The following is an 18,859-nucleotide window of genomic DNA, read 5'->3' as shown; positions in this document are numbered from 1 at the left end:
CTCCTCCGGGTCGATCCTCAGTCACTTGAGTCTGGGTTCTATCTCCTCCATGTCTGATAGCACATTCAGGCACCCAAATAGGACGGAAAGCACCTTCTGGAAAAATACAAGCATGCCTTTTCCCCGCATTATTACCGGGTTTGGACCCTTCCACTGACTAGTCTGTAAATCTTTCCACAAAACTCTGCCTAAGGGGCCTGTCACTGAGGGAGACATTTGTCTCTCAGCAGCAGTGTGACCTTCTGTGTCACAGTTTAAAAAATTTAAAACAAACAAGGCATGATTAAGGCTATTTTGGGGAGTCACTATCTTATTCTCCCTTTTTAATTTTTGTAATTGAAGCTTAATAGATAAATGAGCTCGTTCTACAATGGCTTGACCTTGGGGGTTATAAGGGATTCCTGTTTTAAGATTAATTTTAAACTCTTGGCAAAATTGTTGAAAAGAAGAGCTTACATAAGCTGGAGCATTATCTGTTTTAATCTGCATAGGGCACCCTAAAACGGAAAAGGCTGTTAAGCAATGAGAAATTACATGTTGAGTATTTTCCTTAGTACGTGCTGTGGCAAAAATAAATCTAGAATAAGTGTCCACTATGACATGTACATAACATTGCTTACCAAATTGAGGAATATGAGTTACATCCATTTGCCATATCTGATTTGGTTTTAATCCACGGGGATTTACCCCTGATGGCAGAGATGGAGTGTGAATAACACACTTAGGACATTGGCTTACAATCTGACGAGCTTGTTCTCTGGTAATACTAAATTTTTTACGTAAGCTAGAAGCATTTTGATGATGCAAGGAATGGGAAGCTAGTGCACAGTCATACGAAGACATCTGTTGACAAAAAGCTACTAATTTATCAATTTTGTCATTACCTGCAACTAGAGGTCCAGGAAGGTTAGTATGGGCACGGATGTGTCCAATGAAACACGGGTACTTTCGCATTAGCACTGTCTTTTGTAAATTATGAAATAATTTAAATAACTCCTGTGATGAAGTAAACCCAATAACTGAGGTTTCAATATTTTTGGTAACTCCGACTGCATATAAGCTGTCAGAATAGATATTAATAGGCTCATTTGAAAAATAATCTAAGGCACAAATCAGAGCTTGGAGCTCTGCTCTTTGGGCAGAAGTATAAGTAGTTTGTATTACCTCTGTGTGAACACGGCTGAAGAAACCTGCCTTACCAGAGTTGGAACCATCCGTGAACACCGATAAAGCTTCCTCTATTGGATGAGAACGTACAATCTTTGGAAAAATAAGTGACGTTAATGATGCAAATTGTACAATCTTATCACGAGGATAATGGCTATCTATCTGGACAGGGAAATCTGCAAAAGCTATCTGCCATGAGGTAGAAGTTTGAAAAAGCCAATTAGTCTGTTGAACAGAAAATGGAATAATTATGATATCAGGCTCAGATCCAATTAATTGTAAAATCTTAGTTCTACCTTTGATTACTAATTGAGCTATAGAATCATGAAAAGGAATTAATGTTTTTTGAGGAGAATGGGATAAATAAATCCATTCAATAACTCCTAATCTTTGCCATATGGCTCCTGTTGGGGTATGCTCAGTTGGAAATGTTAATAAATACATTATTTCTTTAGGATCTATTCTAGTAAGCTGTGCATTTTTAATTGCAATTTCCACTTTCTTTAAGGTTGCCTTAGCTTCTAAAGTTAGTTGACGTGGAGAGGTTGGAGAAGGATTTCCTTGTAATATCTGAAATAAAGGACTTAACTCAGAAGTAGTTAGCTTTAAAGATGGTCTTAGCCAGTTAATATCTCCTAATAGTTTTTGAAAATCATTAAGGGTATGTAACTCCTTAACTCTTATCTGAAGATTTTGAGGACGGATTGTACTCCCTTGAATTATCTGACCTAGATATTGAAAAGGAGATACCTTTTGAATTTTTTGAGGAGCTATACATAAACCCATTGCTGTAAGTGAAGTCTCTAACTGAGTAAAAATTTCTGAAAGTACTTCTGGATTAGCATGAGCCAATAGTATATCATCCATAAAATGAATAATATAGGCATTAGGAAAACTATTTCTTATGGGATCTATTGCCTGGTCAACATATTTTTGGCACAGTGTAGGGCTATTACGCATTCCCTGAGGAAGTACCTTCCAACAATATCTTTTAACAGGTTCCTTAAAATTAATTGCTGGGACAGTGAAAGCAAATCTTTCACAATCTTCAGGATGTAACCTTATAGAGAAAAAACAGTCTTTTAAATCTATTACCATCAAGCTATAATCTAAAGGAATGGCTGTGGGGGAGGGAAGTCCTGGCTGTAATGATCCCATAGGCTGAATTGCCTGATTTATTGCCCTTAAATCCTGTAGTAATCTCCAATTTCTTGACTTTTTTTAATAACAAAAATAGGGGTATTCCAAGGACTAAGTGTTGGTTCAATATGACCAGCCTGAAGTTGTTCCTCAACTAATCTATGAATTATTTTAAGCTTTTCCCCTGAGATGGGCCACTGAGAAATCCATATAGGCTCCTCTGTGAGCCACGTGATTTTTTCAGCTGTCTTAGGGATCTGGGAAGTACTCAGGGCCCCTAGTAAAAATTTTGGTCTGGAGTATTTACTAATCTTTGTCGTGGAGACTGGCTTGTAAACAGATATTCTTCCTGAAAGGTTTCCTTATCATCTCCAGGAAAATACCTCTGATTAACTTCCTCAACTGATCTTATAGAATTTGGAGTAACTAATAACAATCCCATTCTGGCTAAAATATCTCTCTTAAAAGCCTTGAAAATCATTAGGGGTTTGTACGGAAACTGTGGTTCCGCTCCGGTAAAATTAAAGATGGCGGCCCCCATGGTTGGCACGGAAACTGTTTGTTTTGCTCCGGTAAATCTAAAGATGGTGGCCCCCATGGCCGGCGCGATGATGTCACACTGTGCGACCTCCCCTGGAATTCCCGGGCTCCCGCTAGGAGGAAATGCCGGCGGCGGTGAGAAAGCGGGCTGATCTGCGCCATCTGAATTCTCCGCATGGGGCTTCGTTACTGGCGTTTCGATGCCTTGTCTTCTGTTTCTTTCTGCCTGTTCATTACAAAAATCAGTCCAATAAGTTTTCCAAAGCAAGTAACCTCCCCCGCTCAGACAAGATCTGGCTAAAAAAATCCAATCGCTAGGAGGAAGGGGTTGTGAGCAAATATTTTCTATCAGACTCTGAACAAAAAGCGAATTTGGGCTGTACGTTTCACATGCATTTTTCAATTCCTTGATAGTTTTAAAAGGGATTACAGCATGAACTTTAACTCTCTGATCTTGCTCATTAGTTTGCTCAAAAACTGGAAAGAGGTGAAAACCAGTAGTATCCTCTCCCATTTCTTGAGCCTTCCTAATACCTTGCTGAACTGGGGTAAGAAAAGTCATCTTTAATTCAGCATACCTGTTAAATTTGGTCCTTCTAGCAGGTACCGGCCGAATTTGAAAAGCTTGGGCAGGTGGTGCTAAATGCAGTCTATTAAAATTTCTCTCTAAGTCCTAAGTTTCTATGTCTAATTCTTCTTCCTCAGATTGTGAGCTGCAGTTAGACTCTGCACTATCGCCATTTGGAATTTGGGTTTCTAAATCACGTGGTTGAGAAGAAACCTGAGCCCCTCTAGGAGTTTCTTCCGTATTTTCTTCTCTAGGAAGATCGCTTATTTCTTCCGGAGGGCTCTCTAAGGTTAGAGATGTTTCTGTACAATCTGCCTGCGGGCTAGCCTGCATAATTTTAACCTTTGTTTTAGCTCCTAGCGCTTTTGTTTTTAAACGGCTCAAGGGAAAGGAAATTAACTTAGCTTCAGGCTGATTTTCCATTTGAATAGACCTAATAGCTCTTTGAATGCCTTTTAAAAGGTCTTCAGGAGGCCACGAACTCTGGCCCATATATTCAAAAAGACAGACTTCTAGGGCTGTCCAAGTTTTCTGTATATTCTCTATACCTCCAGGTATTTCAGTAGAAAGACAGACTCTCTGTAACTTCCTTCCTAATTTTTCCCAAGTAAGTAAATTTGGAGACTCTTGGTCACAAAACCAAGGACAATATTCACCTACAATCTTTAAGAATTGTAATAACTGAGTTTTCTTTATCTGTTTTCCTTTCTGATTAATTATACTGTCTAAAATAGTCAGATACATTTCCTTATCCGAAGAAGTAGAATTTCCCATTTTAAGTAATTTAACGTCTCTTTCCTTCAATATCTCCCGGTACTTTTGTGACCCAAATGTCACTTCTTCCTTTATCTTTATCTTTATTCCTTATTTTCCTTATTTCCTCTTTATTTCTTTTTCCTTATCTTCCTTTATCTTTATTTCTTTCCCTTATCTTTTTAGCGTGCGCTCCCACTCAATCTAACTAATTCAGAATGCCCCACGTTGGGCGCCAATTCTACCACGCGGCCTGCGCAGTGGTTTCATTAATGAGGTTCTAGGCATTAAGTTAGTTAGAAGAGATCGAAATAAAACACACAAACCAGTACCTTATTTTACATTGCTAGGTCCGAGACGGCTCGCCTCCCTGGTTCCCGCCTCCAGCCGCCCAGCAGGGCAGCGAGGATTACTCTGGGCTAGCAGGAGAGAGAGAGAGAGCGAACATGCCTGGGAGTAGCCTTTTATTAGGGGAACAAGAGATTCAGGGGAGAATTCCATCCAATGAAGGTTGAGGGGGGGCTGCACTCCAAGGTCAGGGTCAGTGATTGGGACCCTGGGGTCAGTGGTCAGGCACACCCCCACACGGATGGGCTCTCTCATCAGGAAAGGGTCGGGAAAGCTCCGACACAGCCAGAGCGCCTCAGACCCTTAACGGGAGTCACCCAATCACGTGTCAGAATGGCTCTCCACAGCCAAGGGAAAGTCGAGCTCTCCTAGCGCTCACTTCCACTTCATCCCCAAAAGTCAAACATGTGCATCTTAACTGTGGGGGGTGAGGACTTTGAGGTCTAATGTCTTCTCTGGGGGACAGAAGAGACGGGAGTCAGGACTGTAATTTTCCCCCATATAAAAGGGCCGTTCCAAAGGTGATGAGAAGCCTGAATAAGACAGATGCCTAGCCTAAGAAATAAAATAGACTCACCCCTCAGGAGGCAGATAAAAGATGAGTCAAAGAGAACAAAGACCATTAAGAAAAAAGTTCTGGCCCAACTTATTACCTGGAATAGAGCAGCCCAAAGGAAATACCTCGTGAGCTCTGTGTGACGTCGACATTAAAAAGAGTCAAATGAAATACGTAAAATTGACTTTAATAACGTTTAATCTAACCTCTCCAAAATATTGTCATTTCAGCATATAAACATAAATGTTATAAATGTGACATTTTACCCTCTCTAGTTTCAAACTAGGTCTTGGTATGCTTTATCCTTACAATCCATCTCGATTCAGGCCAGTGGTAGTTCAAACGCTCAATAGCCACATGTGGCCTGTGGCAAGTGTGTTGAACACTGCAACCACAGAAGAAATAAAGTTGACCGTATTTCATATCATCTAAGCAAAAACTAAATTCCAGGTGAATTAAAAACCCAAATCTAAAAAACAAAGCCATTCTAATTTTAGAAGAAAACATGACAGTCTATCAACTTAGCCCTCGGTGAGCTCTTCCTATTTACGTGCAAATCAGACGTCAGCTACAGGTCTGATTCCTGTATACACAGAGAGCTCTGGCAAATAAGTGTTGGAAGAGAAATCATGAGAAGGAGGAACCAATCCAAATGGTGGATAAAGGTAAAGAGACGTACAGTCTCCCTCACAGCTGGGAAAATGCCAACTAAACAATGACATCTTACTTTCTTCACATCCAACTAGCAAACCCAGAGCCTGATGACACCAACTTCCACCTACTCGCCAGCGGCTAGGACCCTGTTAGAAAGCAACGTGGTAGCATACATCAGAATGAATCTCCCCATGCATTCTTTTACCCTGCAGTCCTCCCATGAGAAACTGTCCCATGAGGTGCACTGAATGCAGCGGTCTCATCACCAGTGCCGGTGACTGCAGTGGAGGGGTATCCTGGATACGGGGTGAATGTCCCATAGGGAGAGAGATGGTGAAAAGGTTATGGAACATTTGCATCATGGCCCTTCATGCAGCTATCAAACAACAGTAATTTAAAACCTATCTACTCTACTGCCTGTAGAGCACTGTAAGATGTAGAGAAATTAATAAACCCTGGCTCAATTTTTGCAAGAATCATCTACGTGTATGTGTATACTAGATAGGATTTATGACTCTAAAGAAAGAAGGACATGATCACTTTACTAGCAAGGTTCCTGGAAGCAGGAGAAATGGGGGTACAATGGAGAGAAGGGGAAGTGGAGGTAAAAGAAAAAGCTGTTGTTCAAGGGAAGGTGATTTTTATAAGGTTATCTGCTGAGGGCCATTGCCAAGTAGGAATGACGCATCAAAATTTCCTTGCCAGCGTACCCCATGTTAAATGGACTTGCCTTGGAATTTCGCTGTTGACATTGCATGTGTGTTTGAGAAAGGTGACCCTGCTCAAGGACCAGGGTGGATCCAGGATTAGGGTGTATCCTGCAGGTTTGAGGAAGTATCCTGCTCCTTGGGTTTAGGGCGTTCCCGGTTTAAGACAATATGGGTTTTAGGGAAGTTCCAGGTTGAAGATTATTGCTACTGGGAATAGGACGTTCCTGCTGCCTGAGCTCCCGTTGAGTTCTCGTGAGATTCAGAAAGTAATTGGAAAAAAAGCCTCGTGGAATAGGTGAATCGGGCGGCAGCAGAACTGTGATTTCCCCGGAACGTGTGTGTAGAGGCCGGTGTGAGTTCGGGAATAAAGAATTGCTGTTTGAATCGACAAAGCTGTGAGTGGCTCGTGATCTTGTGCCCAGCCAGACTGCGGCAGTTATCATTTGTGCTTAAAAAGGGAATATGTTTACCTCAATATAAAGCCACTCCATAAAGCTTATTAATCATGGTACTCAAATCCTTTATGCTCCTCACTTGATTTTTTGACTACTTGTTCTTTAATCTAAAGGTGCATTAACATTTCCCCAAAGCTGCAGATTTATTGGTTCTTCCTTATAATTCTATCAGTTTTAGTATTTACATATTAGGCACATACAAGCCTCCAAGTCTAAACTTATTGGTAGATTATTGTATCATGCAAAATATTATTTTTTCTCTCTTCAAATAATACTGATTATTTTCGCTTAAAATCCACTGGACTGCTGGGCATGGTGGCACATGCCTGTAATCCCAGCAGCTCGGGAGTCTGAGGCAGGAAGATCATAAGTTCAAAGCCAGCCTCAGCAACAGCGAGGCACTAAGCAACTCAGTGAGTGAGACCCTGTCTCTAAATAAAATACAGAATAAGGCTGGAGATGTGGCTCAGTGGTCAAGTGCCCCTGAGTTCAATACTTGGTACCAAAAAAAAAAAAAATCTGCTTGACCTAATGCTCAGATGGCTGGCCACTTGCTTTGTTTATGCTGACATTGGCCTTCTAGAACTTTTTATATCTCAATAATACCAATCTTTCTGAGTTATTCTATTTTTGCAGTCTCATGCAACAGCATACAGTTTGGAACTTTTTTTTTTCACTTAGTTCAAGGGTCTCTGTCTTTTAACGGTAAATTTAATATATTCATATTTATTGTGATCATTGATAAGTTTGTACATTTCTTACCAATTTACATTGTGTTTTCTATTTTACATGCCATTTTAATTTTTCTTTTTAATATTTGCTTTTTGGTTAGCTATGGGCTGATTTTTGGTTTCCTAATTAATTTTCATTCTAATGACTTGGAACTTATATGTTCTGCTCCTATTCCCTTTATATTTGTGGCACACATGATCATATTATTCATTGTCTCAAGTTTTGTATCTTCTCAGAATGTAAAAGAGACTCTTAACATGCTTTTATTTCATTGTCCTTTCTTCTTTCTGGACTTTATAACACTCGGTCCCACATTATTATCAGATGTTTGTTCATTATTATAAGCATAGATATTTATTTAGACTTTCCTTGCTCACCTGTGCCTTTCATGTCTCATACTTTCTCCCCAGATCTATTTCCTCTTTGATGGACTATGTTTTCTATACCTGCAAGTTCTCACCAAGAGGCGATGCAGTACCTCTCCCACTTCGTGTGTTTTGTTTTGTCACAGTGAGAAGAAACCTACTAACATCTATGTAATGGATGATGATCAGGGACACTGAGAAACTGGCAGAGTGTTGATCAGTCTTGCCTGGTAAAGAACTGTTCTACCCAAAATGTTAATATTACCTGTAGAAAAATGCTATGCTACACAAACTGTGAGTTATAAACTTTTTGAGTCTGTTCATATCTTTAAATGTCTTTATGATATTTTCACATTTGCTTAATAGTTTGGCTGAGGAAAGAATCCCAAAAACACAAATATTCTACCAGAAAAAAATAAAGATAGTATTTTGTTGTTTTTTTTTACTTACAAGTTGTAATTGAAAAGTCTGATATCAATCTTCTTCTTATTCCACCTTGGGTCATTTATTTTCTCTTGTTGTTGTTGTTTTTAGATATACATAACAGTAGGGTGTGTTTTGACACATTATACATACATGGGGTGCAACCCATTACAATTTTGATCCCATTCTTGTGGTTGAACATGAAGTGGAGTTACACTGGTCATGTATTCATATGTGAGCATAGGAGAGTTATGTCCGATTCGTTCTACTGTCTTTCCTATTCCCATCCCCCTACCCTTCTGGAATATTACTCAGCCATAAAGAAGAATGAAATTATGGCATTTGCTGGTAAATGGATGGACCTGGAGAATATCATGCTAAGTGAATGAAATAAGCCAGTGCCAGAAAATCAAAGAGCAAATGTCCCCTCTGATATGAGAATACCAACCTATAACAAGAGAGGGTCTGGAGGGGAAGTGTAGAAGTTCATTGGGTCATTTATTTTCCTACTCTGAAAACAGTCAGGGTTTCTTCTTCTTTCCTGAGTGTCCTAAAATTTCATATGATGTGCTCATGCATCAATTTCTTTACATTCCTCCTATGAATATTCACCAGCTCCTCCCAATAGGAGTGTCCCTAAGTTCCAAGATATTGTCTTAAACTATCACCTGGCTTCTGGGACTCTCCTTCATTAGTTTTATTCTCTCCTACGGAAACACTGAAAACTTTACATCTGCCCTCCATGGCTCCTAAAGCTGGTTCATTTTTTTCTTTTTTTGCACAGCATTCTGGGAAAATTCTGCTGTGTAATAAAATACCACAGGTTTGGGTAATTTATAAAGAAAATAGATTTATTTCTCCTAGCTGTAGAAGCCAAGAAGTCCAATATCAAATTGCCAGCATCTGGTGAGAGCTTTCTTGGGGCATCCTGACATGGCGGAAGCCATCACATCAACATATGAACTTGGGGATTAAGTTTCCTGCACGTGGACTTTGGGAAACTGGAAAGCTCCCACTGGACCTACCCTGCCATGTGGCACTGGAGCAGGGACTCTGACAACTGCACTTCCGCTTGGCCAGCATCTCCCTCTTATGCAGAGGCTTTTGGGAGGCTGTAAGTCGGGAAGAAGATGAGTCTGGACTTACCCTTTCCTGCTTGCCTTTTATGGGTTCCTTGGGCACCACTCCCAACATCTCCTACCCACCATGACAGTGGATGTGTCTTCCTGTAACACCTGCTGAATCTACTTTGCAGCTTTTTTGACACCCGCCAACCTGTTTCTAAATATTCCAATGTCTTTCCTGTGTTTCTTTCAGTCCTGGGGTTGGTGGATGCTGCTGGCAGTCACTCCGTCAAGAGAGCTCTTTTTGAAAGAAAGAACAAGGCTCATCTTCGGAGAAAATACCTGTTTATTGAGGAACAGCTCTGTATATTTATAGAGCCGGGGGTGGTTTGACAGTTATGACAGTTAAATTGTTGAACAGTTTGACAGTGGCATGGGGTGCTTTCTGATTGGTGGGTAAGGATCATGTGAGCAGCAGGGCTAGTCTGATTGGTGGGTAAGGATCATGTGAGCCAGCAGGGCTAGTCTGATTGGGTAAGGATCATGTGAGCCAGCAGGGCTAGTCTGATTGGTGGGTAAGGATCATGTGAGCCAGCAGGGCTCACCATTGGACAGCTCTTCTTGGGGGATGGGGAAATTAGTCTTTGAAGCCGGTCGACTCCCAACATTCCCTCCTCTTTGTTATTAAATGAGAGTGGGTGTAGAATCATTCTAGCTGCTTCCTGCTGAGATGGGGCGGCATGGGAGAATAGGAAGGAAGTAGGGAGCCCCCCACAGGAGGGCAGAGAGGACTGGTATAACTTCAGGAACCAGATCAACGAAGGTTCCTTGCCACCATAGATCCATGATGACTACAGTCCATTGGGCATAGGTCTCGACTGGAGGTGTCATCAGTAGCCAGGAGTTGGTCATTCCTGGGGAGAAGCTGGTTAAAAGCTTGATTAGAAATTTTACCCACCTGAGTCTGAATGAACTTTATGATAAAGGGAAGTAACAGGCACAGGGAGTTTTTATAGTCCAAATCTAATGGGGTCTCTGGGTCTGCAAGCTGCCTTGTTGGCACAAGGGGGGGTTGAGTGCTCAGCCTTGAGCAGGGGACTTGGGCGTTTGGGCTTGAAGCAAACAGGTGACAAAGAACCAGACAGAGGGTTTGAGAAGCCAGGTCATCCTGCAGCTAACTTTGTTTGGCATGCCCTGCAGACCAGCCCGTCTTGCACCTAATACCCTCAATTCCATTCTTCATTCCTAGTCCAATCAAACTCTCTCCTATCTGGGTGTCTCTGAAACCAGCTTGCTATCGTTCTTTCACTTTTGACCCTCTTTTAGGTTGACACCTTTCAATCCAGGGAGCAATTCTTTATATTGATTTATCTGTTCAAATCAGTGGTGTGGTTTCTCTCTCCTGACTGGACCCTGACTCACACGTCCATTGGAAAGGTTAGAGCATCCTACTGAAGAGCTTGAGACTAAACACCTAAACAAAGCGTAAAATCTCCAGAGGAAGACAGAGTCCTTCAAAAGAGGGCTGCTCAGCCACAGGGGCCTGGACCAGAGAGGGAGAGTCAATGGCAGAAACCCCAGCAGGGCATCTGCGGCAGTGACAAGACAGCAAGCTGCACCCATGGCCTGGAAGGTAATAATGACCTCTGCTACAGATTGAAGGCCGTGTCCCTCCAGTATTCCAATATGGAAACCTAGCCCCCAATGTGACAGATTTGGAGGTGAGGCCTTTGGGAAGCAAGTAGATCATGAGAGCAGAATCCGCGTGAATGGGATTGGCGCCCTTATTGTTTATCCTTTTTTTTTTTTTTTTTGGTTCCCTTATAAAAGAAATTTCAGACGGTTCTTTTGCCCTCCTGCATGTGAGGAGCTGTTCGAAGATGGCCATCTTGATCTAGGACTTCCCGGGCTCCAGAACTGAGGGAAACAAACGCTGGTTGTTTAGAAACATCCGGAGGAGAGGGCCACGCTCTCCAGGAGCCCGGTCATGGTCAGGCCTAACTGGCTGAGCAGAGCAAGCACTTGTCTTGCACGGACTGGGGGAAGGAATCGATTTGGGATCAGTTCCCAAGCAGAGGGTGGGTCGGCGAGGCCTGCGAAGCTGCTCACGGTGGGATCTGCTGCAGTTGGGCTGATATTCAAAGCACAGACTGTCACTGATGTTGGCTCCAAAGGCAGGTTCAGTGAGTCCAGTTGCCATGAACCTATTAGACAGGTTTAGGCCGGTTCTGGTGGCTACTTGTTACTTGGGCCCTGGGGAATCAGTCTTTTCCCAGGAGCGCACAGGCTTTTGATGTTCATGCCCCCCCTCCCCCGCGGCTTCCTGCTCCCATCTTTGTATCCTGCTAGGATTGGAGCGTGATCTAATCACAGGAACCAGGCAGATCTCTGTCTAAACTCAAATCAGCTCATGCTAACAATCCCCGACACTCCTCAGGGACTCCTTCACATGGCCTAAAGCTAAAACTCCTCACCTCGGCCTTCCATTCTCCTCTCTCTGCCTTTGTGTTCCAACCACCCAGTGCATGTCGTGATCTTTCTCAACCTCCACTTGCTATCCCTTCTACTTGGAACTCTCTATCCTTCACCCTCTACCCCCAAAGCCTTCATCTTTTAGGTCACAAGATCATCTCCGCCTCCTGAGAGCGGAACTTCCGCCCCATTTGCTGGAATATGGGGAGGTGAACTGATCATTTCCTCTGATACTTACTTGTCCAGTCTGGAATTACACTTGTTTCTTGTGTGCTTGTTTCTGTGCCATCTTCCCTGAGAGGACATGAATGCCCTGAGGTCAGGGACCATGTTTGGTTGCTCACCCACAAGGAGCTGCTGGGTGGCATACGTTGAGCATTCAACAAACACTTGTGGAAAGAACAGACAATCTATCATGTTAGGATGTCTTCCTACAATACACGAGAGCCACATGGCCACCACCCACAGCCAGACCCCCTGGGTCAGGCCGTCTGGCAAGGGTGGGCCTTCATTTCTTCAAGAATGGCTGCCCCAGATTTCCAACAAATGGGCAGCTGCTCTGGACATCCAGGCCAGTCCAATAAAACTCGTGGAGGTGTCCACCAGAGCAAGGAGGCAGAGCCCAGGAGAGGAGCCAAGTCCCCACCAGGCTCTGGTCCCCAGAGGAAAGACAGGATGGTCCTGGCAGCCATCTCACTCTTGCCACCTGACAGACAGACAGACAGACACACACACACACACATACACCTATTTGGCCTTTTTAACACTGGCTGAATGCCTTCCCTGGGGTAGAAGCAGGACTTTCACTTGTGTTCTCCATGCAGCCCCCTCGGCAGCTCCTATGATTAACCCCATTTTTTCAGATAAAGGTAATGAGTTTCAGAGAGGTCAAGCCCTTGGCCCCAGGATCCACAGCAAGGATGGCCATATTCAGCCAGCGCAGCCATACCCTTGCTGAAGGACTGACATTCTCCCGTACCTGTTGGTGACTGGCAGCCCTCGTGCTGTCCCCCCTTCCCCACAGTCCCGATTTCCTCCTCCCCTCCAACCCTTCACCTCCCCACTTTCTAGTAGCTAACAGGTCAAGACCTTGGTCATACTGGGGGTGGGGGAGGGTTGCCTGGGACCCTGCTCCGGGGGCTGTCTGCTCTGATCTGTCAGGGGTTAGACTTCACGGGTTACTAAATATTTTACATTATTAATCAGGGTTGTCTGCTTCCCTTGTAACAGATCTTACTACTGGAGAAGCAGATCCCGGGGACAAGTCTAGAGCTGGCTGGGGGGCTTCTCTCTTATTCAGACAGGTGCAGCCACCCAGAGGAGTCCCCAAGGTGCTCGCAGAAGCAGCACAATCACCAAGTCCCAGCACGTTATAATGCCGCCTGCTCCCAGTGCCGCTCTATGTAGCCAACTGGCCAGGGGGCGCTGCAGACCTAAAGAATGGCAATGTTCAGGTTTCCAGAGCTGACACCCAAGGTCAGAGTCCACTAGTTCTAGCCCTGATCTGCTACTTAATGGCTGTATAGCAAATTACTTAATCTCTCTGTGCTTTGGTTTCCTCTTGTGAAAAACGGGAGTAATAATAATAATTGCTAATTCAGAGGTTTGGGGTGAAGGTTCAATTAGATGCAGTGTGTAAAGTCCTTAAAACAGTGCCCGCCCTCCACCCCAATGTTTTATTGGCAAATGGCAGCTATTATTTTTATTTACTGTGTGTGCTCGAAATTTTGCAAAGGTCGTTGAATATGCTCCCCCAAGTCCTGCCCCACCACACACACACACACACACACACACACACACACACACACACTCCGCAGCTTTGAATGTTGGAAGGTGACCCTTGGGCCAGCAGAGGGCACTGGTCTCCCGCAGGCAGGCTGAGCCCCGCCCTGGTGGGGCTGACAGTCCGGCTGGGGGTCTCTAGTTCCAGCCCCCCACATAAATACATGTAACACCCTCCCCCCATTCCTGGAAGAAGGATCTTGGCAAATTAAGTTACTGTGAGTTATGTGAACCCCGGCCCGTGGGAGCTGTTGCTAGACTGGCTGTCTGCCTCCTGCCCTTTGCTTCCCGCTTACAGAACCACGTCACCATGAATTTTCTTAATAATACTTTATTCCCCTGATTTAGCCATTTTTCTTCTCTTTCCATCGGAGGCAGAGAGTTGTCTTAAGGGAGACAGAGTGATGTTGCAGAATGGACACAGGCCTGGAGTTAGACAGAACTGGACTTGAGTACTGGCTCCGCTGCTCAATGAATAACCCAAGGCAAATGTCTGAACAGCCTGTGCCTCAGGCTCCCCAGCCGTAACATAAGAATGACAGCAGTTTATGCTTCACAAGATCAAGTGAAGTAAGTCGCAGAAAGACCTGAGCACTTAGTCTCATCTGTATCCGCGCTTGGAAAGTGTGCAAAAAGGGCTGAGGACATAGTTCAGTGATGGAGAGCTTGCCTAACATGTGTGAGGTCCCGGGCTCAATCCCCAGCACGGAGGAGGAGGAGGAGGAGGAGGAGGAGGAGAGAAGGAAGAGGAGGAGGAGGAGGAGGAGGAGGAGGAGGGGGAGGAGGAGGAGGAGGAGGAAGAGGAAGAGGAGGAGGAGGAGGGGGAGGAGGGGGAGGAGGAGGAAGAGGAAGAGGAGGAGGGGAGGAGGAGGAGGAGAGGAGGAAGAGGAGGAGGAGGAGGAGGGGAGGAAGAGGAGGAGGAGGAGGAGGGGAGGAGGGGGAAGAGGAGCGAATCCAAGGATGAAATGCCACAGTATGTTGTTCCACTGGGTAGTATAAAGAGAAAGACATACCCCTTGAGTCACACTGATTTGAGTACCAGACAGGCTGTGTGGTCTGAGCAAGTTTCTTTGCAATTCTAAACCTCAGTCTTATTTATCTGTAAAATGGTACACTCATATCCATCGAAAGTTGGCTGTTCTAAGTATAATGTATGTAACAGTCTCCAGTGTAAGTCTTGACACCCAGTAGATTCACAATAAATGCTGATTCTGCTTCTTTTAGAAGACATTTAAGACCTACCATACCAGAATTCCTTCTCCTGTTTTGGCAGGAATTGGTTTTTTTGACGATAATTGTATGTGAGAAGGCACACACTTAACCTATATGAGTGTTTAGAAAAGTTCAAACATTAGTCAAGCCCTAAGCCCTAGAGACTTTCTGGTTACCCGTGGCTTATTTTTATTCATTTATCCAAAGATGTAATAAACAAGATATTGAGCACACATCATGTGCCAGGCATGCTCAGGTGCTGGGGATATAGTTATGGACAAGACAGTTGGGGTCTCTGCTGTCACAAAGCTTAAAACTAATGCAGAAGTCAGAAAACAATACAGCGATGTGATGTCAACTGCTAGGAGGACACAGAGCAGTTAAGAGAAGGGAACTGGTGGCGGCGGGCTTTAGGAGTCAGGAAGATTTGTTGGAGGCAGCATCACCTCGATAAAGAGGAGAAGAGAGCGTGGGAGTTGAGGAAGAAGAGAAGGGAGTGATTAGGCCGGCCCTGAGCTGGGCTTCTAGTAGGCAGGGAGGGAAGTGAACTCACAAAGGGGTGACAAACCTCATAAATGTGGATCATCACATGGATTAGAGAACTGGGAGGGGTATTTCTACCAGTTCCGGTTTCAGATATCATTTTAGGGGAACTCAAAATACTATAAATACTTCACTCCCAAAATAAATACTTACTGAAAACTTTTAGACTTAATTTGTTGAGCACTTATTTTGTGTTGGACATACCTTTTGTTTCATTTATTTACCATATCTCATCTAATTCTCTCGATAACCCGTTAAGGTTAGAACTGTTATTTTCCCCATTATACTGAGAGTCAGAGGGATCTGGTAACTTACCAGGACACAGAGCTGATAAGTGGCGGAGAGGTCTGCAGGATCACAAAGTTCAGGATCCTGACTGCCATGCTCCACCATATGCCACACACCAAGCTGGGATCATGTAACTGACATTCAGCTTCGGGTATTCCTCCTACTAGGTCCCAGCCTGAGAACAGGGCGCCTGGCCTCAACTGCACAGTAGTAGCAGCTGGGGTGGAGGTGGAAGGATCTGGAGCTCTTCACTTGTGCACATGCAACGTTAGCGGAGTTGTCAATCCAGGAGCTGCCCTTCTTAGCCAAAGGGAAGACTCGTCACCTAAATTTGGTCCATCAGACTCTTGTTCCAATGACTTGGACTCTGATCAAGGAGGGGAGAGAGGAAGCCAGGCGAAATGGTACATGCTGTCATCCAGCTACTCTGGGCATTCGGTGGGAGTATGATGAGTTTGAGTTGCCTGGGAAATTTAGAGAGACCCTAAATAAAATAAAAAGGGAGAAAGGGAGGAGACTGGTATGTTTTGGCCACCTAAACTCCCAAAGCATCTGTGTTCTCGGTCCTTTCCTAAGGCTGATTCTCCAACTTCCCGTCCTCACCATCAGTTACCCCCGGCCTGCCCGTGAGCTCCTCATTTCTAAAGGAGCCAGAATTGGTTCCTAAGACTAAGTGGCAGGATCAAAGGACCAGCAATCGGCACAGCAGAGGGGAGACAAAGAATTGTAAAACCGAAGTGACCCTTGGATAAAGGTGAAGTCCGGGACTGGGGTGAGGCAAGGGAGGCACCCAGGACACAAAATGGAAGGAGTGAAAACAGGGTCCCCCCTCCTCCTTCCAAAATACTCGTGTCTCAAAGAGCAAAGATTATTTCTTTTTCATATTAAAATATGAAATGAGCGTTGCAGGGTGGTAGGGAGCTCTCGGCCCCAAGTGATCATTTGGGGACCCTGGCACCCTCTGTGCCGTGACTCTGTCCTCCCCCTGCACATCGTCCTCCTCATTGTCCTCCTCATCATGTGGTCAGGGCTGGGTTCGCCTGGGGAGGAGAAAGGGCAGGGTGGAGGCAGCCCGCTGAGTTCAGACCCTGGCCCGAGGTTCCCGCATCACCCCACCTGCAAGAACTAGTTACCCACCACACCTTCCCGGCCTCTGCACCTGGGAAACACAACCTGGGTAGCCATGGGGCCCTGGAAGGAGGGGAGAAGGGACTTTGGTGGATAGCTAGCCATCTCCGCGGCAGTCCTTGCTCCCATGAAGCCTACTTTCCAGAAGATTCTATTCTGAATAAAGGCTGCTGAGTTAAGTGTTGTGGGGGTTGAGGGGTGTTCACGGACTGGAGGAAACCAGGAAGGCAGAGAGATGGGGGAATGCCACTGAGAGGCTTAGGGGCCAAGGAAGGCCAAGACATGGCCAGTCATATTTTGAAGTGGCAGGAAGGACATGGGCTGGATCAGGTGGAATGTTCGTGGAAGCTCACAGAACAGGATGGGAGGCAGAGGAAAGTCAGGTTTGAGTCTGGCTTCTGGGCTGACCTCAGATTATCCTTAATCTTGCCAAGCCTTAGATTCCTTCTTTTTAAAATAAGTGTGATAACGACATCATTAATATAATAATGCACTAATACTGAGCAATAAAGTAATAATAACAATAAGGTTGTTGTGAAGCTTCCACAAACCAATGTCTTTGAAAGGCTTGGGCATCCAGCAAAGTGCGACAGATCAGGTGTGGACGAACCACTGTCCCAAGTCATCCCCTGCTTTATTTAATGAAGTCTCATTGGAACACAGCCGTGTGTGTGTGTGTGTGCGCGCGCGCGTGCATGTGCGTGTGCGTGTCCCCCCACAGCAATTGAGCAGACATGATGGAGACTTGTGGCCACACGTATGTCGCACCTGGACCTAAAGGGAAGTTTGAAAGTTAGTAATGGCTGAGCCTTGGCCTCCTGAGCATCACTTTATTCACCAGTAAAACAGAGCTAATAAAAATCAACCTCAGTTCCAAGGAGTTTAGAGGATCCAGCGAAACAACGCATTAGGAACTGTTTCACAGACTGTAAAGTGCCATATAAACGGTGGTCATTATTTAGTCCCCTTGCTGAGTATGGGTTTCTGGACAACAAAATGCCTACCTCCCAGGATTGTGAGAGGAAATAAGTGAAGTATAAACTTCGGACTCAAACAAGGAGCGGCTGCGCATCTCCAGCTGTGAATGTTGACCCTCTTTGGCCACAGTGTCCTCATCTGCAACAAGGGATCAGCGCACTCTCCACCCTACGGGATTGCAGTGAGCGCTGTGGGACGTAGCAGGAGAGAGTCCTTGGCGAAGTGCCCGGCCTTGCTCCGATTCGCAGGTGCGGTGACGAATGCCACCTCCCCCGGATCCCTACCAACAGTACAGCTGAGCTGTACCCCTCTGCCTCTGCTCAGCGCCCACGGTCAGCCCTGGGTGCCGGTATAATTAGCTCCATCTCGGTAGTGAGCCGCGGCTGCTCACTGCCGCTGACACGACTGTCACCTCCCACTCAGTTCTCCAAACCAGTTATCCCCACTGTTGAAAGTGTGTCACGTGCCCACTGGGCACAGAACTGAGTGCCACCAGAAAACAGCTTAGTCCTCACAACCCTTGATGTGTCACAAGGAATCAGAGCCTCTTTCTCCATTCTTGGGATGTGCACAAAAAAAAAAAGAAGAAGAAGGAAGGAAAAAAAAGTTGGTGGGGGGAGTCTACCTCTTGCGTTTGCTCCTCTTGGCGTTTGCTGGGAAATCACGTTCCTCCAGACCAGAGAGCTTGCCGAAGAAAGGAGACCTGTTTCTTTAAGAGGCCTTGGCTGGGGGGCGGGGACTGTCGGCGATCCTTCACTCCCGCGCCGGCAGCTAGACCCGCCCCTTATTGAGTGACAGACTAGCATTCCAATTGAAGGAAGAGAGCTCAGCGTGACTGCGAAACGGAGCAATAGAAGCCCGGGCCGGCTTGCGAGGGGCGGAGTCCCAAGAAGGCGGGGCGGGCGGAGGCCGAAGGACCCGCGGCGGCGGGACCCGGGCGCGGGAGCTGGGCCTAGGTCTGCGCCCTGGTGAGCGAGGGGT

At 45.3% G+C, this 18,859-nt stretch overlaps 1 protein-coding gene across 2 annotated transcripts in view; it reads left to right on the top strand.

Annotated features, from left to right (window-relative positions):
• The first annotated feature begins 18,757 nt into the window (after window positions 1-18,757).
• Window positions 18,758-18,859, top strand: part of ELMO2 (engulfment and cell motility 2) — a 39,557-nt gene continuing 39,455 nt past the window's right edge. For both annotated transcript variants that reach the window (XM_081292181.1, XM_081292180.1), the window contains exon 1: window positions 18,758-18,846. The gene's annotated coding sequence lies outside the window, so the exon portion shown is untranslated. The remainder of the gene's footprint in view (window positions 18,847-18,859) is intronic.

Source organism: Spermophilus citellus (genome assembly GCF_964194105.1).
Source record: "Spermophilus citellus genome assembly, chromosome: 4".
Lineage (NCBI taxonomy): Eukaryota > Metazoa > Chordata > Mammalia > Rodentia > Sciuridae > Spermophilus > Spermophilus citellus.
This window is presented reverse-complemented; position numbering and strand designations above follow the sequence as displayed.